The sequence below is a fragment of the Hippopotamus amphibius genome, chromosome 2, assembly GCF_030028045.1.
Source record: "Hippopotamus amphibius kiboko isolate mHipAmp2 chromosome 2, mHipAmp2.hap2, whole genome shotgun sequence".
In the NCBI taxonomy this organism is placed as follows: domain Eukaryota; kingdom Metazoa; phylum Chordata; class Mammalia; order Artiodactyla; family Hippopotamidae; genus Hippopotamus; species Hippopotamus amphibius.
This window is the reverse complement of record NC_080187.1, coordinates 204051258-204071695: the sequence shown is the minus strand read 5'-3', so window position 1 is coordinate 204071695 and position 20438 is coordinate 204051258. Positions and strand designations below refer to the sequence as shown.

The 20438-nt window shown below is 45.0% G+C and overlaps 1 protein-coding gene across 3 annotated transcripts in view; it reads right to left on the bottom strand.

Annotated features, from left to right (window-relative positions):
- Positions 1 to 20438, bottom strand: part of TLN2 (talin 2) — a 452015-nt gene that overhangs the window by 273692 nt on the left and 157885 nt on the right. Inside the window, exon 1 of one of the 3 annotated variants that reach the window (XM_057722679.1) lies at positions 13696 to 13746. The exons of the other annotated variants lie outside the window; for them this stretch is intronic. The gene's annotated coding sequence lies outside the window, so the exon portion shown is untranslated. Of the gene's footprint in view, positions 1 to 13695; positions 13747 to 20438 lie in introns of those variants that run through there. 3 annotated transcript variants of the gene reach the window in all.

Genomic DNA, 20438 nt, shown 5'->3' with positions numbered 1-20438 from the left:
CTCCCCTGGTCTCTGCCTTTATGGAACAAGTAAAAGCAATTCTCACACTCCCTCCCTGCCCTTGGGTGAGATTAACCAGCCCATCCGAAGAAATGACCTGCTAAAAATCACTGATGCAGGTGCCCAGAAGCCTTTGGGGAGGGGATGACTCCCCAGAGGATCCACTGCTGTCCCCTCTAAGGTAACTGTGAAATCACTTGAAATTGTTTTGGACTAAATCATAATTGAAATATAAAACTACTCACGTAATTGTGCAAATTATCAACTCGCTGTGGACTTGGATTCTATCTGTACTACCCAATAACATAGCTACTAGCCATTTGTATCTAGCGAGCACTTGATTGGTGGCTAGTCCAAACTGAGATGTGCAATGAGTGTACTGATGTTGAAGACTTAGTACCAAAAGAATATAAAATATCTCATTAATAAATTTTATATTATACTTTGAAATGTTAACATTTTGTATGTACTGGGTTAAATAAAATGTTAAAATTTCATTTTTTTAATGTGGCTACTGGAGAATTTAAAATTATGTGTCTTGTATTATATCTCTAGCACAGTGCTTCTCTAGATTCTAAATCCTTTTCACAACAGCATAAATAGGTTTCATGTCAACCTACCATAACTGGTGTTATTTGCATACAACCCTAAAGCTAAAATTAATTCACTTGGACTTCTTTCGAATTATTTTGTATACTTCCCCTAATGGTTCCTGCCAATTCCCATTAAGATTTAAATATTTAATTTAAGTGTTCCAGTAAGACAATCACTGCTACCTTGAGCATAAAATATCACATAATCACCAGCTAGACCCCATCAGACTGAGAGTCAAAACATTTAAATGCTGTGCTATTTAAAAAGCAATTCCCAATCCCTATTTTTTATCTCGCAATCAGAATATAACATTTCTTCTGGTTGTTATGACCTTGGGTATTAGAATTTCACTCTATGCAGCTGAGAAAATATTCAAACCCACATTTCTGCTATAAGACAAAGGAGGGCTGGGCATTCTCCATAAGGGAGAAGGAGGAAAGCCACTTACCTGCCTTCTATTGGTTTCCAATGGATGAAATGATCAACATCTGATTAAACTGAGGGTTGAACACTGATTTTTTTTTTAAAGGAAAGTCAGACAAACATTCCACCTGACCTCTGAAGGACAGTAGGCTTTAAAGTTCTTCCCAGCTGTGTTTCTTTGTGATCAGCAGAGATCAGGATATGTTGCAATGATTTGGTTTAAAAAAAAAAAAAAGACTCCATGGAAATTGATGAATGAAGTACAACCCCCATTGTCTAGCCCAGTGCTCTCCACAGGGTGGTCTGCCCACAACTAGTTTGTGACTGGTCTGCAATAACACAAGTATAGAAATTGAGAGTAAACATTTGGAAACTTTTATAGCAACTTGACAAAGTATTTACGTTGGTTGAAAGTAATAAAAATAAAAGCGCTTATAGTTTACGTCTTTTTCAAATATTTCATCTTTATTGTATTTTTTATTGATAAACAAAGTAGGTCAGCCCAAACCAAATTATAAATTAAATTACTAATGGTTCCTTTCAGAAACACTACCCTAAACCAACTCACTGGAATCCTCCATTTTCTGGTCATCTCATCTCATTCTACATGCGTAGGAGTTCAGAAACACTACCCTAAACCAACTCACTGGAATCCTCCATTTTCTGGTCATCTCATTCTACATGCGTAGGAGTTGGTAGGCAGAAGGTAAGAAAAGGGAAAGGGAGCTGAAACTACATTTTTAGGAAGGAAAAACCACCACTTAGGAGAGGGTGAGTAAAGCAGAACTAAGTCCATGACGTAGCTAGGATTAGGGTCTATAACACTGTAATATTTTTACCTCTACAATTACAATGCCATATCTCTTCACTTATAAAATGCCATGGACTATAAATCACATTGTGGTATATAATGTGCAAGTGATAGGTCCTGATTGAAAAGTAAATTACAAACAAAGTTCACATGTGGAATGATTACACCTCAGCTAAACAAAAATGTCAAGTGTTCATTACACACACGTGGAAATCAAGTAATGGTGTTTTTTAAAAGCCTTCAAGGTTAAAGTTAAAAGCTAAAGAGTTCGAGGTGAGTAAGGAGCCCATTAATAAGCACCAAACATACAAAATGTTCTGAGCGACAGAAAAATGAAGAGGTAGCCCCTGAAGAATTCACAATCAAGATGGCAAGACAGAGGGTACCCAAAATATCAAGGAGCAGAGAGTTAAGCAGTTTAAGCATCAAATGACTTGCACTGGCAGTCACTTCAATTAAAGTTAGTCTCCAAATGCCTTCCTTAGCCCTGCACCTGCCCACAAGAGAGGCTCCCAAGAAGGCTGTCTCCTCCCCAGTGACTGTGACCCAAGGTCAAGGGCTGAGCAAGGAGTCCAGCATCCGAGCTCTGCCCCACAGCCAGCACTCACCAGCTGTTCCTGCCTGGACAGCTAAGCATCAGTGTCCTCACCTGTAAAAAGGGTTAACACATATCCCTCAGGGTTATGGGGGTAGTGGGTTTTGATGCTAAAAAACTGAGGGATTTGGGCAAGTTGTGGACTGAAGGAAAGAAGCCACAGCCCAGAGGAGGAGGGGGACTCCCAGAGAAAGGAGACCTTGGGGAGACGGAGAGAGGGAGCTGCTTCTGCCCCAGAGCTCTTCCCTCACACTGGACACTGGCAGGAAGAGGAGGGAAACGGGGTGGGTGGCACTTCAGGGACCTCTGTGTTCCATGTGGGATGGGAGGGGTGTTCTCTATGAAAAGTGAGTGCCAAGGACCACGTGGAGTAAAGGGACTCAAGCGAGGTGAGGAGTCTTGCGTGCTTCCCGGAGGAACCTGAGTCTGTATGTGGACAAGGGGCCCTTAAAAAGACACCACGTGGGAAGAAGCTGAACAGAGGCGGTGGATCCCAGTGTGTGCGGTCACCAGCCTGTAGCGGTGTCCCCAGGGGAAGCCATGTGGCCTTCATCCTCCACGTCTCAGGGCAAGGGCATCAGGAAGTCTGGGTCCCCAGTCAAGGAGGAAGTGCAAGTGGGGGAACCTAACAGAGTGAGAGGAAATGGGGAGTTTCAACAGGGAGGTTTCAGTGAGGTCAAAGAGCAGAGTGTGGGGGGGGCCATCAGGGCATGCAAGAGGGGTGCTACTTCTGGGAAAACCGGCACCTGCCTCCGGGCGTGGCTGTGGAAACTGGCAGGCAAGGCCTTGACAGAGAGCCAGTCAAGGTCAGGTGGGTTGTTAGCAGGCACACGGGCAGCAGGGCTGCAGCTGCCAGCCATGCAGGAGCCTGGGAAGGTGGGAAGGTGGGAAGGTGGGAAGGCCCACGGGCGGGGTAGCAGCTCCTTGGGGAAGCCTGGCTTTGAGCCTGGGGGACAGCGCGGTGGGGGAGGAGCCACTGGGCAAGGAGGGGCGTGGCAGCAGGAGGCGATGGCCTTGCAGCAAGGGCCACGGCAAGGTGGCAGCAGGGAGCCAGACCCCTCCTCCAGACCCCAGGGCCCTGGGCGTGTCCCGCCGGGGCAACAGGGACAAGGAAAGGCAGGAGCCGCGGAAGAGCCTGGAAGGAAAGTGCGGGGAAGCAGCACTGCGAGCTCCGTTTTGTCACTCACAGAACGCTCGATCGCTAGGTACTCCGTCCTCACGGACTTCCAGACCTCTGGCTGCCACCACACACGCTGGCATAGAAAAGTTTGGCAGAGAGGTTTAAAAAGCCTCATTGAAGGGTGGGGGAGGGGAGGGGAGGCTGCCAGCAGCCCACCTAAGAGCAGATGTGTGCGGAGGAGCTGCCAGGCAGTTCGAGATACCTGTCTGCTGAGTATCTCCCTTGAGAAAATGACTGTGCCCCACATCAAGCCAGAAAGCCTGAAAGGAAGAACTCACAAAATGTGAAGACAAGCAGGTACCTATGAAGTTCCTGCCAGGTCAGGCACTAGGCATAGCACCTCTGCATATCAACACACCAGACACAAAGAGAATGAGAGACAGTTTCCGGTACCTGTTCTGCCCTTGAATATCGTGATTAGATGAAGAGGAGCATAGACTAAAAGAGACCTAAGAGACAGATCAACCAACTGCAACACATGTTTAGTATCGGTTTAATACAGGTTCGTTTCTGTTTAGAGATGAAAAGCCCCAATCTTTCAGAGTTACATACTGAAACAGATACAGATGAAATGCAATGCTAAGGATTCTTTTCAAGCTAATCAAGTGAGAAGGAGGGGTTCTTGATGAAACTAAATGGGTTGTACATTAATAATCACTGAAGCAGGGTGACGGGTACATGGGAGCTCCTACTGCGCGTTCTACTTCTGCAGAGGTTTCCAATTTCCAATTAAAAACCAAAAACAAACAAATGAGAGGCAACACCTGAAGGTACAGTACATTGTTTGTCACCTAGTTGTGTTAGTTTGAGGACAGTACTGCAACACACTCAAAACTCTGAATGTGTGTTTAAATGATGAACATGCCAAAGGCTTTAAAGGTAGATCAACAGTTCCACAGGGATGGAGTCTTCTCTTTACGTTTGCTAAGGACGCACAACTAGCTGGCTGCACATACATGAAGTCACGCTTGAGAAGATCCAGGAACTACATCTGCCCAAACGGTGTGTCACCTTGACATCCAAGTTCAGCACCTTCCCCTCCGATGGCATGAAGTAAGTTTGACTGATTCACAGGCGTGATGGGCAACAGACTCCTGTTATGCTTTGCTGCCCAGGTGAGGAGTCAAGCAACAGAAAGGTGCCAAGTGTCAGGCATCCTCAATGTGACTGGCATCCCCATCTTAAAGCCACCAGAGGAATGGCAATAAGCCAGGGAAGTTACATACTAGCTGCTCTAAAAGTTAACAGCCAATAACGTTGATTTGATAGTCACCTACCGCCCTCACTTCTGTGAGACCCACATCGTGACCACATTGAGCACAGCTGGGTTGAAAGATGACTCAAGAAAGAAGTGTCAAGGTTGAGAGATCGAACTACCACTCCTCCTACCCTACACATACACACACACACACACACACACACACACACACACACACACACTTACCCTTCCATCACCAAACTCAAGGCACCGGATGTGCTACCACTTTGCAAAGGATTAGCTGACGTCAGTGGTTCTCAGCCAGGGGTAACTTTGCCCCCCAGGGGACATTCAACATTGTTTGGAGACAATTTTAGTTTCCACAACTAACCAGGGAGGGGTGCTACTGGCATCTGAGGGGGAGAGGCCAAGGACACCGCTCCCATGTATAGGACCGCCCCACACAACAAAGAATTATCTGGCGTAAATGTCAATGGGCTCAAGTTGAGAAGACCAGGCTTAAACAAGTAAAATCAAGGGCTAACAGAAGATTCAGACTTGTTCAGAGAAGGAGGGAGGAAGGGAGAATCATATTGTCTTTTACAGGTCACGTATTTATATATTTCTACCAATATTCTTTAACCACATGTGGTATTTGATGCCATGCCCTCTGGTGTAGCTCTTCTATTTTTGTCCACTAACAGAAGAGGGGCTAGATATTCTAGAGACTACAACTGCCAAGACCAATATTTGCTTTTTTCCAACGGCCATGTTTACCCAAGATTACTCTGCCCTTGGTGAACTGGAAACCAATTGGCTGTTGACACACTTGGAATAGAGCCAAGGAAGAGTCTGGCATCCTTTCCCGTGGGCGGGAAAGAGGGAATGTGGTTCAAAAAGACCCATCTCTAAAAACCACCTCAGCTTTTGGATGGAACCCCTTTGAAACTGCTTTGGAAACAAGTTCCTATCAAGATGGCCATCCTGCTAACATTTCCAACAGCACAGGAGAGCTCGGAGAAGAGGAAGAAGAGGGCAGGGGCATAAGGAAAACTACTCAGAGAGGGAAGGAAGAGAGAGAACAAGTATCACCAAATAACTTAACGGCACTTGATTCGAAAAAGACAGAAGGGAGAACAAACTCACACCTAATTACTGCTCTGTCAACCGTAGTTTTACAGCCAGGAGAGACTATCATTAGCTTGACTGCTAACCCTGAAATGTAACCCACCACTGACCTTCATGGTGGCCAATCGTAGCTTCTCTCGTTGCTTGATGTCTACTATTTACATTCTCATAGATAGCCTGCTTATATAATAGATACTTTTGGTAACTGAAATTCAGCTGCACCTGATCTGCAAAATCACACAATTTCTCTCATGGGCCACAGTGCTTCTTTTTTCTCAGCCATTTACTCCCCTTTATCACAAAAATTCAACTGCAGCTACAATTACTACCAACCAAGTTCACCTGCTTAAATGAAGACGCCAAGAGATTTCAGACTAAAGATGCACCAACATCACACGTGAACTCCAACTGCTATCCATTCAAGAAAGTCTGGGCGCTAAGGTGTGTCTAAGATGGCAATCCCAATGTCCTGGCAGTCCTGAGCACCGATGCTTGGACTAACATGGGCTCTGATGGGAACTTTCTCAGTCTCCCGGCGTCTCCTAGAAAGGAGCTGAGGCACGAGACCCAGAAGATCAGACCAGACATGCCCTGCCCCAAGTGTCCATGACTTTGGGGTACAGAAGGCAAGCTCAGAGAAGACACTTTAGTCCTCCCATGAGAACTCACACCCAACCTCTGCTGAACAGTGCTCCCCCACCAAAAGTTATGTCTACAACTTAATCATGGGAACCTGTGAATGTGGCCTGATTTGGAAAAAGTATGCAGATTTACATCTGGATGTTGGGGATACTGAGCTGAGATCATCCGGGAGTACACGGGGAGGCCCTAAATCCAACAAGGGCCAGAAGAGAAGCCAAGGAAGACAGGGGTATGTGTGGAGCGCAGCAGCTACTGGAGGCACCAGAAGTGAGAAGAGGTCAGGAATGATTCTCCCCTGGAGTCTTCAGAGGGAGCATGGCTCTGCCCACACCCTAGTTTTGACTTCGGACCTCCAGAACTGTTAAAGAACACATTTCTGGGGCTTTCTAGGTGGAGCAGTGGTTAAGAATCCGCCTGCCAATGCAGGAGACACGGGTTCGAGCCCTGCTCCAGGAAGATCCCACATGCCACGGAGCAACTAAGCCCATGAGCCACAACTATTGAGCCCATGTGCTGCAGCTACTGAAGCCCATGCACCTAGAGCCCATGCTCCACAACAAGAGAAGCCACAGCAATGAGGAGCCCGTGCACCACAACGAAGAGCAGCCCCCACTCACCGCAACTAAAAGAAAGCCCGCTCACAGCAAAAAAGACCCAACACAGCCAATAAAATTAATTAATTAATTAATTAATTTTAAAAAAAAAGAACACATTTCTGATGTAGTGAATGAAAGGTAGCAAAATATGCCGCGTGGGATGATTATTTTGAGCTGTGGGCAAGGGAGAAACAGCAAATGCAGGGAGAGGCTTTCTCTGAACTCCGGTTATCTGACTCAAGATAAACCTCCAAAAGCAACTCAGTTGTATAAATCCCTCCCCTGGAGCTTCAGCAACCAGGGAAGACTGACTCACCTCGGGAGAGGAGACTGGAAGTCGACAGCACACCCGGACAAACTCTGCTATCTTTCCTCCAACCTAATCTTCAAAGAGCCCGCTCATCTTCCCTAAAAATCCCTGATTCTCTCCAAAGAAGCCTATATCCCCCTCCCTTTTCCCTATTAAGATGGTATTTAAGACTGAATTCTATCTCTGCCTCTCAGAGTTACTCATTTTTACCCCATGTGTATCTCCCATTATACACAAGGTATACATGTCAATAAACTTCCGTTTTTCTCTTGTCAATCTTTTCTTACAGAAGGTCTCAGCTAAGAACTCAGAAGGTTAGAGAAAAAATGCTTTCTCCTCCTCTACATAAGTCACCCAACTTGTGGTAATTGGTTAAGACGGCCCTGGGAAGCTTCTCAATGGTCCAACACTGGACCTGACCAGGCTCAACATCTCAAAATGGCTGGGTCAGGGTACACCTGGGCATCCCCCCGAGGCTTCCACCTGCAGCCCCTGAGGAGCTCAGGAAGGTGGGGCTGGGGACATGTCTTCAGCCCTGAAAGCCCAGGCCAAGGCTGTTTTCCAAAGGATGAGCTCTGCGGAACAGTCAAGAAATCAATTGCATCTGTTATGGACAGAGCACCACCCCAAGAAACAACCCTTCCCAAAGGGTCTGGAAGAAAAAACCCCAGCACCTTGAGGGCCCTCAGATAAAGGCTTGTCATCATCAACCATGTCTGCTGACACTTCCTGAGGACTTCTCACCCACCAGCCAACCACCCAGGTAACTACTTATTCTGGATTTTGATTTCATCATTTTCTGCCTTTTCTTTCATTGCTACCTCTTACATATACAGGATTGAAAAAGATCATTTAGTGTTGCACCTAAAAAGACACTGCCCGTGTCGGTGTGCCTCCTGAGGACACTGAAGCAGAGGGAGCTTGAGCAGTCTGCCCCCAGGTTGCTGGGCTAGTTGGTAGAGGAGACGGAACGGTGACTTGGAGCAGACTCCAGAGCCCATGTCTTCAGCCCCAGGCCACACTTTGCTCTGCCTCACTCGGGACCAAGAGGCTTGTACCACCCCCGCCCCGATCCAGCGTGCTCCCTGCCGGGCCCCCTGCCTAAGCCCCACTGCAGCAAGGGCCCCGTTCCTCGCCCAAGCCTCAGCCACTGCCCAGCCCCATTCCCTTGACCCCAATACCTAACGAAGTTCAACAATAATTAGGTACATAAAAATGCTCATGCCCCGTATCAGGGGCTCAAGCACTCAATCCAAACAGGAACAGTGACATTTAAGTGAATGGTTACATCCTAAGAAACAGAGCAGACAAGAGAAGAGGGAGTTCCTGAGGTCCTAAACCACACACGTCGCCTTCACCTAAAAGCCGGCATTAGCTCTTGCTAAAGTCAATGATGCCCATAAAAGCACACACCTCACACTCAAGCAAGGTTCTGTCACTCTGTCCGCAGGGCCACCACCCTAGGGGAGGCCACATCAGCTAACTGCTCTGACTCCAACCTCCTCCTGCTCAAATCCACCCTCCGCCAAGGTTCCAGGCATCTCTGGGACACATAAAAGGTTTACGTTTCAGTCAGTACTTTCTTTCAGCCAAGTGCTCTGACAATGCATTTCAGATGCCTGTGAAATGCCCAGTCCCTTCAGCCAGTAATCACAATGATGGTCATCTATCATCACGGAATAATCTTACATGCAGAAATGCTTTCATATATAAAGACTCTAAACTTTCATTCTTCATGCTAATAAGAGCTTGGAAACAACCTGATGATACAAAAGAGGGGGCTAAGTTAACAGGGTTTCATTCTCTCGACTGGATACGAATTATATAGCTAGGAAAAAATGCTGCTTATGAGATTGAGAAAATGCTTACTCTATAAAAAGCAGAGAAACCAGAAAGCTAAATTGTACTCACAGCACGATCACAACCAACCCAGCTCATGGAGAAAAAATCTCATAGGAAGTTAGTCAAAATACAAATTCTTTCTGAGCGGTGGGGCTATTACTTTTTAATTTCGCTACATATTCTCTATAATGACTATGTATTACAATTAAGAGAAGAGGGGGCTTTCCTGGTGGTGCAGTAGCTAAGAATCTGCCTGCCAGTGCAGGGGACACGGGTTCGATCTCTGATCCGGGAAGATCCCACATGCCTCGGAGCAACTAAGCCTGTGTGCCACAATGACTGAGCCTGCGCTCTAGAGCCCTCGAGCCACAACTACTGAAGCCCTCATGCCACACCTACTGAAGCCCGCACGCCTAGAGCTGGTGCTCCTCAACAAGAGAAGCCTGTGCACCACAATGAAGAGCAGCCCCCGCTCAGCACAACTATAGAGAGAAAGCCCACGCACAGCAACAAAGACCCAGCTTAGCCAATAAATAAATTAAAAAAAAGAAAAAGAAAGAAAAGGAAGAAAGAGAGAGACAGAAGAGGAAAAATGAACTTCCAAATTTAGGAAAAAAGACAAAGGCTCCCATGGCAACCCCCTGCTGCTGGAGTTGTTCAGAAGGAACCAGAAGACCCTTCACAAGTAAGTGCGACTTCCCTCCTCAGCTTCCATGGCTCCTCCCCCCCCACCCTGTGCACCCTACCCTCTAGGCACATGTCATCACTTCTTATGCCCAGCATCGGCCTTACGCCCTCCCCTTCAGTGCTTGGACATGCACTGGGGTGTGTGTCCCTCCTCTCTCCCACTGGAATGCAGGTTCCAGGAAGGAATGGGTTATCATCTTGTAGTCACTCCTGTAACCTCAGTGCCTAGTGAAGTCTCTGGCACATCCTAAGGTTAAACAGATGTTTGCCGAGAGGATGCGTAAGAAGCACTGAAGGCCAGCTCACGTGCAGCCTCTTCCCTAAGGTCTTCCCTGAACACCAGCCTCTCTTGGTCCCCGATGCCCTATCAGGAGTTACCTGTTCATACCTGTTTTCACAGAATGCCACACATACCTGGTCTCACAGGACATTTGCCATGTTGTATTTTAGTTATTTCTTTCCCACATTCGCAGTGGCCAACCAGATAAACCATGCACACTTACGCCTGAGAGTTTACCCGTTTCATCTTCCTTTCCCTCACAGCAACACTAGAGGTAGCCATCAACATCATCACAGATGAAGAAACTGAGGCTTAAAGATATTAAGTGACACACTCACTCCCACAGTGAGGAAACAGCAGGGTTGTCTGACTCCAGAGCCCAGGCCTTGACAATGCTACACCACGGCCAAGGGCCAGTTTCCTGGTCTTTCCTCAACAGTGGACTGGAAACTTCCTGTGGGCAGGAAGTACATTTTGCTACTCGTTGAAAGCTGACCATCACTGCTGCACAGAGCAGACATTCCAATACTTGATTTGAACCATAGGAGGATGGCCTTACTGTGAACTATACCAACTCATTACATGAGATGCCCCCAGACCTACACAAGTGGCCATTTAAAAGGTCTGTGTAGCAAAGCGATGGTGATCAAAATAGGTTCATTCAGATGAATACATAGCTATGTAAGGAATTTAAGGGTGCAACTGTGGCCAGAGAGTGCCCCTCCAGCAATCCAGAAGCACTTAATTAAGAAGTGGTATGTTAATTGTTGCTTTTAAATACCCATGAGCATAGATCCCATAAAACCCTCTCTTGGGCAATAATGTCTTATATTTGGGGCACAGATCATATTTCAAAAAGCCCTTTCAGGCACGTTATCTGTCAGCCTAGTGCAATTTATTGTGGAGATACTTTAATGTTTTCAAATTTTCCTTATAATTCTAAGAGGACTTCTTGCTATTTCAAACTAATGAAATTTTTTTATTGTACCGAAAGAATACTGTGAACACTTCTCAAAATTATATTTATGAACTTTATTCTCCACTGGCAAGTCAAGGGGAAGTTTGTGCCCTGAACGTCAGCTGGGACATCACCCAGCAGGCACCCCCGCAGTCTTTTAACACTTCTTAGCAGCTTGTCTGGGGTTGCCGCTGGTGAAGCTCTAGCAAGCAGACGCGCACAAATTAGCAGGTCCAACATGCCCCTCTGCTCCGTGGGGCTAACTGCACAGGCGAGACAGGGATATTTATAAGCATTTCTGAGAACATATAGGTCAGTGGGGGAAACGCAGCATCTTACATAGCCTGAGAAAATTAACATGCTCAGGAAAAACACCACCGAAGTGTCATTTGTAAGAAAATCTATAAGGTATATAATCCAGGACAGGGCTAACTTAGGCAAAACCTGAAGTGGTCCCTGAACTTTCTTATGCAAGTCTGAAATCTTTGTAGATTAAAAGGGGGTTTGCCACCACCATGGGAAAAGGCCAATCAGATTACCTTTGCTACTGTCTGTGGGACCAGCCTCTCAATCCCATAATAAAGTCAGAAAGCCGGGCTACCTGATTCCTACCAGAATGTGACTTCCATCAGGTCTACAGGAGTCTGACATACGGGGAAAGTCCACCAGACAAGCCTCTGAAGGCCCAGGTCTCAGTCACCATCGTGCGTCACACAAGCCACGGGGCTACGGTTCTAAGCCTCTCAGTCTCCCTTCCTCACCTGTGAAATAGGGCACGACCTGTTTGCAGCCCAGCCTCTGACAGCATTAGGACATGTGCAATCATTTTAAAAGTTAAAACACCACCACTGAGGATATGCATACCGTTATTTATTTAAAAATTAAATGCCCCTGGGAATTCCCTGGTGGCACAGTGGTTACGAATCCGCCTGCCAATGCAGGGGACACGAGTTCGATCCCTGGTCCGGGAAGATCCCACATGCCGCAGAGGAACTAAGCCCGTGTACCACAACTACTGAGCCTACACTGTACAGCCAGCGAGCCACAACTACGGAAGCCCGGGCGCATGCCTAGAGCGGGTGCTCCACAACAAGAGAAGCCACCACAATGAGAAGCCCACGCACCGCAATGAAGAGAAGCCCCTGCTCGCCGCAATCAGAGAAAGCCCGAGCGCTGCAACGAAGACCCAACACAGCCAATAAATAAATAAATAAATTTATCTAAAAAAAAATTAAATGCCCCCATGAACTAATTTGTTGGCTTAAAGAGCAGGAATTGCGCACATGATACTGGGCTAGGGGTTAGGAACACAGGAGGGAGGTAAGGCCAGGCTCCGCTGCAGAAAAGTCCTCCAGTTTGGGGGAGGAGAGACCCACAAACAAATGACTTCGATATAAAGGGATGTGCAGTGGAGGGGATGGGGGTTCACCCACAGTGTTCTGGGGGAACACTGTGGGGGAACCTGCAGGAACCACAGAAGGGGCTGACTCTGGGAAATGCAAGAAAGCACAGCTCGCATTGGAGGGGGGCCACGGCAATTGGGTATCACGTGCAGGAAGTGGCAGAAAAGCTTTTAGAAGAATGGGGACATTTCAGGAAGCCTAGCTGAGGTGGGGGCAGAGTGGGGAGCAGTCAGAGAGCCGGGCACCACCACCTGTGTGACTGCATTGCACCCCGGCTATTCGCACAGTGAAGGCGCTCCCAGCACGGGGAAGTTACACAAGAGACAAAGCAGCAAGACACATGTAAAAACAAACCAAAATGATTTCAAGACAAACATTTTTTTAAGATCAGAAGTCGTCAAAGCTATCATAGAAACATATTTATGTAATATGGGGGTTAAACTGGCTCTAGAGAAAAATAAAATTAGAACCTATCACTAGTTTAACAGGAGAGAATTTCCCCCACACCATTCAGAGGTACTTATGATGCACCAGGTATCAGGAATTTGAAACTAAGACAATGTCCTTGGTGAGAGTGGGGTCAGGACAGGAGAGTAGAGCAGGGGAAGCCTTCTCAAGGAAGAGGATGTTTAAATCTGCAGATTGACAAGAAGAGAGAAGGAGAGGAAAGGGGGAAGGGGTGGGCAGGATACTGCAAGCAGCAGAGTTCCTGAGAGGATCCTGGCCCATCAGGGAAACCTCAAGGAGTTCAGAAAGGCCAAGCCAGGGAGGTGGGAATATTCTGGAAGGAGTGGTGAAGGCTGAGAACAGCAGCAGGCCACTAGGCATGAGCACAGAGAATGACACCATTTTTTTTAAGAAAAGAGACTTTATCTACACATCTTCCTCTACCCCATACAAAGTGTGTTGCTCACGGGTGCTTGGAAATGTAGGCAATTGTTCCTAGAATGTCGGAACCCTGCATGCACTTTCCACTGAACAACGCAGGAGAGGGTGGGGCATTCAGCCACAGGACTCCCTGGAGGACTGTGACGTCAGGTAAACTCACCTGTAAAATGGTCCCCTGGCAGAGACCCTAAGGAGGGCCTCGGAACTATTCCACACCAGGCTCTGGCTCCTCTGGTGAAAGCATTAACTGTTAAGGAGAGGACTTAAGGAAATGCAGACACACCCGCTGAGGAGGGGCCCCGGTGGGGCGTGTCACATTCCTTTGAAAACAGGGCCCCTGCTGTAATTTGTGTAATCAGACCAGAGGTTGGACGGCCAAACTCTGCTTCCCATTTACTACAATATCACGCTCTTGCCCAGGAAACCCCACCCAGGCTTTTGTTTGGAATTCTTTTTTCCTTGATTAGGTGTAAGCTCTATTATTCCCGCCACTCCAAAATAACACATGGGTCTGATGAAGCCGCAACGCACAGTGCAGTCAGAAACTGAAGTCTGTGAATCAGGCAAGCTCACTCGTTTCTTCCCTGTCATTCTAGAATGATGTTTTCTTTTTCATTCCCTACTCGGTAGAAGAAGGGGGGGAGCAGGGACATTCTGTGCAACTGGAAAGGCAAATCGTTTTCCCTCTCTGTGAAGAGCCACGCGAGCCCAGAGGAACACTCCAGGACTGCACACACAGCCTCTCGCTGCCTCCTGGCCCTGAGGCCTCACACAGCTCTGCAGGCTCAGCAAGTGAGAGGGCATGAAGGAGGCCGCGAAGCCCTATCTGTGCACCGCATCTCCGCAAAGGCTGCTCTCGGTGAAGCCGTTCCTCACTCTCTGCCTCCTGGCAGGAATGGCAGGGCTGCGCTGAGATGCTATCTAGCTGCCTTCATTATACAATTCAGCTGGGATCCAACCCCAAAGGCAGCTGAGGAGCAGGGGGTCATGAGCCAGTTGGAAGACAGACTGCAGAATGATTGACATTTCTTACAAGGAAAGACAGAAGTTACAGGTAAATTTCATTTCAAAGCAGCAAATATTAGAATTGGCAAAAAGAATAAATCATTTCATTATTTAGTAAATACTTGAGCAATGTAAGAGACGTGCTCTGTGGTCCATCCAGCCTCAAGGACCATGGGGCCTGCCTCACCTCCTCCCCTTCCCCTCTACCAAAGCTGTCTGGGCAGGGGTGGAGCTCTGACCCCAAGGCAGCTACTCCATTGTCAGGCCAGGGGCCTAGTATTTAAGTGACCTGGCTCTGACAAGCCAATTTTGGCCAAGATTGTCCCCAGTCACTCTATTGATGAAACCCTAGCAGAGAGGTTGGAAGGTTAGGAAGTTAGGCCAGGACTGGACCTTGCACATTCAAGTGTATAACAAGAGGATCAAGGACCCCCCAAGATAGGATCAGAGATGCGCGAGCCCAGAAGAGCACCATGAGTGTCTCAGTCCAACTTCCCCATACTGTGAGATCCAAGATGACACACAGAAACCTTCCCCAAACTGATGCTCATGGGTTCCTACCACAACCAAAGACCCTTGCCTGAAATAATCAGCCAACATGTGCCCAGCGCTATCTCAGAGCTGGTGTGGCAGACAAAACCTCTTACTGCATAGCTGCAAGAAAGTGCTAGCGAGAGAATACACATAGCCTGGCTCAAGAATGGAGAGCGCAGCTCCCTCTGAGCCAGATTTGCAGAGACAGTTCCTTAGGAGAGAAAGGACTCCAATTTGCCCAGGAAGAGCAGGAAGGGTGGAGCAGCTGAACACCGAGGACATAGTTGATAAACCCTCTGCGAAACAAGACTTCATTCTAATTCCTCCCGGCTGCGGCCACATCCGCTGGCCTCAGTTACTCAGACTGTAGCCCACGCAGAACTGGGAGAGGTTCTGCTGGCAAGCTCTCCTGTCTTGATTTTTGATGATCCTAGTAAAATACAGCAATCCCCAGGGTAGGCTACTTAGCGCTCTCTTATTAACAACTGGCCCGCACGCTGAAAAGCAAGAGGCATGTCAGGCTGCTGGGGAATCCTGCCTCTCAACTCCTCCCAGCCTGCCTTCCTGTTCACACCATGTTCATTCACAGCAGTCCAAGTGGAATCAGGAACCACAGCCTGGACTTGTGAGAGGTGTTCAGGGATGAGGGTGAGAGTGGAGACAGAAAACAAATAAAGATAATATAAGAAGGTCCGTAAGAAGCTTATCATTTATCAGGAAATAGGACAAGTACACAATCAATCTAATTACATGCATGCACACCCTAACTGCTGTAAGGTGTGCATAAAATAGATGAGGAAATCAATTCTAAATCCTGTATATGAGGAAACTTTCATTTAGAAATGCAACTGAGTTGGAATATAAAATGCCCATAGTTATGTAGGCAAGATCAGTATTACCGTACAAACATGATTTAAATTAGTAAAATGAATGGCAATGATGGCTTTCGAGGGTTTTTTTTTCTTTTTAAGCAGCAAAAAAAAATTTTTTTTTTGGATATAACTTTACTCAGAAGCCAATAAGCGCGACTTCCCTGGTGGTCCAGCAGTTAAGACTCCACACTCCCAATGCTGGGGGCCCAGGTTCGAACCCTGGTCAAGGAACTAGATCGCACATGCATGCTGCAACTAAAGATTCCGCATGCTCCAACTAAGACCTTGCACAGCCAAATAAATAAATATTACTTTTAAAAGAAGAAGAAGCTAATAAGCAATGTAGATTCATAAAAGCAGAGCTGCTCTGGTTAAAATAGGGGCACAAGTCCTGGAGCCCCCAGTTCTGCAGGCCACTCACAGGCCTCCGCAGAGTATGCGGGGCTCCAGGAATCACAGCTGGAAAACCCTTCCTGTAAATGTAGTAGGGCTGGTGTCTTTCAGACACACGTGGTAATTTTGAATTTACCTAGTGGATGTATTCTCAGGTAGTGGAATGTACTTGCAAAAAAGGATGACTGTTTGTAAGGTAAGGACTGAGGTTACATTCTAAGCCTGTGGTTTTAATTTTAACTCTGCCAGCCTACTTCTGGCAACCCAGAAACTGACCCCTCAACCACAAGTGCCAGAGTCCTGGGCTATGGCATCGCACACCTTGTGTGTCATTCTCTTCCTCTTATACATCTGGTTCTTGACATGTCTAAATACACTGATCCCGTGCAGCCGCCAAAGTCCCTCTGAATCTGACCATTAGTAAGAATTTTCTGGTTTCAACCCTACCAATTTATTCTCAGAGCACATTTACAACGTGGCTCCATCTGCTTAAGGAGAACATGACTATTCTACACCAAGACTCCACCCCAACCTGGGTCCCTGCCACTGGCTAGACCCCCTCTACTGAACCTACACTCTCCAGAAAAAAACAGATCACCAGGTTCATATAAGTCAGCCTGGCCCAGCTCCTAGGGTTGCCGCAGAGGTCCTGTAGTCCAGGGAGCCCTCAGAGGCTTCAGCAGGCTCCTCTATGGTGTGAATTTCTTAGAGGAGAACCAAGAAGGAGACCTCAATGCATGAGGAATGTTTTGTGTGTGTGGCATACCCCACATCACTGCTATGTCCTTTGGGAAACATTTCCCTTGATTATAGCCAATTTGATATTTTCTTATAAATACGTTCCTATAAAGACAACTAAATCAGAAATGTGTGGAAATGAGCCAACAAATGGTGAATTACAAGTAAAGTCCCATTAAAATGAGGAAGACGACAAGGATGCGTGCTATGTCTACTCAGCATTTTACTTTGCCCTCTAACTAATGCAGAGAAATGAAGTAAGATAAAAATACTAGAAAGGAGGCAGGCCTTCTTCATTTTTTTGCTAATGAAATGCCTATCTGCCTAGAATCTAGTCAATTATAGATGGTCAGATACAGCAACCATTTAGAAAATGTCATTTTAAAAAATTCCACTTGTTATCAAGAAGGGATGGAAGGGAGGGAAAGGGAAAAAATACCTAGAAATAAACCTACCTATAAATACACCAAATCAATCTTATCCTAAATTTTATTAAAGGACAATAAAAGAAGAAACAGATAATGGAGAAAACTACCATTTCCCAGATAGGAAGACTCAATATTGTTAGACAGCAATTATCCCTCTACCAGTTTAAAAAATCAGTAATGATCCAACCAACATCACAGCATGACATTCTGCACAACTTATAAAGCTGATTCTAAAGTTTAACTGGAAGGGAAAAAGCTTCAGAATAACTAAAATGTGTTTTTTGAAAAATAATGAAGAGAAATCTATCCTGACAAAACTAAACACACTGTAAAGCTACAGTAACTAAAACTGTGTGATATCATCACACAAGTAACAGGATAGAGAATATGGAAAACAAATACATAGATACCAAGGAGACAATAAACCTATCATTTAAAGTAAGTAAAAAGAGCAAACTATTTGACACCTTATATTGGGAAAGTAAATAGTCACATAAATGAAAACTAAATTACAAGTCTACCACTACCAGCCACAAAAACAAATTCCAGGTAAGTAAGGGGTATAAAGGAAAAAAATTTAAAAGCTAGGGGAAAAGAAAAAATGAAAACTCTCATTTATATTTACAAAGCCCATAAGATAAAGAAAAGCTCTCAGATGCGGCAACACTATAGTGAAATCTTCTATATTTTATAAACAAAGCCAAAGACATGCAGTAGAGAGACATTATTTTAAAAGATTTTTTGATCTATTACTTTTTACTCTCAAACTTCCTATAATGTTTAAGTGTTTCATAACAAGTGAGAATTCAAATATTGTTAATAATATATATTTGTATATATTAAACTTTTTTAAATAACAAAAAAAGTTAATATAAAGGAACACTTTAAGTAAGTCCTTTCATAAAAATTCACAAATTAAAAATGAGTAGAGTAGAAAAAGGCTTGCTTGCTATTTGTCAGGAATAAAAATAAGAGGACCCTGGACAATTATCTGAAGTATTTTCCTTTAAACATTCTCCTTAGAGCCTCTCCCATAGATGTTCTGGAAGAGAAACTATGCACTTAAGTGGGTGTGCCTCTAGGTTTTTGATGATTATCTGAATGCCTGCACTAGTAAACAATCATCCCAAAAGTAAATTAAGAATCTCATAGGGAAGAGACCTCATAATTCCTAACCTATGGGAAGGGTGTTCTTTTTTCCTTTTAAATGGGATAGATTTTACAAAACGCAAAAAAGTCCATGATTTTTTCCTTAACAAATGCACTGTAAAAGTTTCTTTAAAAATCCAGGTCTCTACCAAATCCTTACGTTTTCTTCACATCTACAAGGAGGCCCACGGAAGTCTTGCTAGAGTGCTGAATGTGGGATCAAGGTGCAAAGTGACCATGTCAGTGACACCCCCTTATTGCAAAATAGAATCTTTTAGGCCTGTCTCACTGTGAGGTGAAGAAACTCACACTCAGCCAGCAGCATGATCCCATCTTTTCCATTCTTTCCAGAACACAGTCCTTCTTGGTTAAGTCATGCTCTTTATTTTACCTTTTCCTAAATAGTCAACAGGTAACTTAAATCGGTACAATTTCCCTGTCCCATCATCCTAGAAGTAGCAATATGTCATTTGTTTCCAAAGCTCTGCAATTCTGGGTTTTTCCATCAATCAAGGCTACTAATGTTTCAGCCTTTCTTTCCCAGGAGCATTTTTATGGTATCTCTTTAGGTCATCCTATGTGAAAACTATAGCTTTCTGATGGATATAAGGCTTAAAACGCGATCAGAATTTCATATCTATTTAGTATCAACAGCTGGTACAAAGAGGCCACACTTCCTCACCTGAGATCAGGGAGATCTCATGTACAGGATTCCCAGTCACTCCAAGTAGTCCCTGTAGGCATGAAAGTCACCAGTGAGCATTGGCCATCCCTCAAATGTCCTCTTTCCTCCGGTCACGGTGAAGAGAGGGGTGACAGAATCACTTTGACACAAAAGTGTTTCTCATATTGTAATCACTCCACAAACATCTGTGTACTAATTTATATTATGCATCTTGCCTGATCCTGGACAATGTTTACCCATTGGCATCCACCATTAAGTACCTTTCTATAAGGAAATTCAATTCTTTTAATTCCTCCATCAAGCCTAGTGAGAAAAAAAATCATAAAATTCCAAGACTGAATCTGCGTTGTGTTCTGTAGCTTAGGCTACTGGCGAAAAACTAAATACAAATTAGATTAAAAGACATTTATCACAAGCTAATCACTTAGCACAAAAATTAAACAATAACTATTAAACAGAACAATTATTTATGTAATTTTTCCTGACAACTTAAGTATTTTATAAATAACAAGGAAGCATTTTTTTCCACCTAAATTATATGAAGTAACAAAGTATAACACGAAGCAGGTAAATATTCAGTCCCTTCTGTATTAAATTATGGGAATAAAATAAAATGCATTTATTTTTATGTGCATTTATTAAGAGCCTTGAAATGACACATACCAAATTCTTAACACTCTTTAGAAAGAGGTAGGAAAAGGTAAGAAGGAGAGACTTGTACAGTTTATTTTCTAAGTATCTGTATTACTTGAATTCTCTAACATGTATCAGTTTTGTCATTTTAAAAACATGAAAAATGCAAAATAATGCTGGCACAGACGCATTGAAAATGGCACTGTAGTAAATTGCTGGGGCACTGTAAACTGGCACAAACTTTTCACCAGGTATGTAATGGCTTTAAACATATTTATATCCACTGACTCTGCAATTATTTGTTTTACCAGTTCTGCACAACCATAGTTGAGGAAAGATAGTTTACCAGCTATCTTAATTTTTATAAAGAAAAGCAATATAGTTTAATACATATATCACCTTAGACCTTTAAAATCTAGGCTCTTGAAATGGAAGCTAGAAAAATAATAGTAGAGTTGGTTCTCAC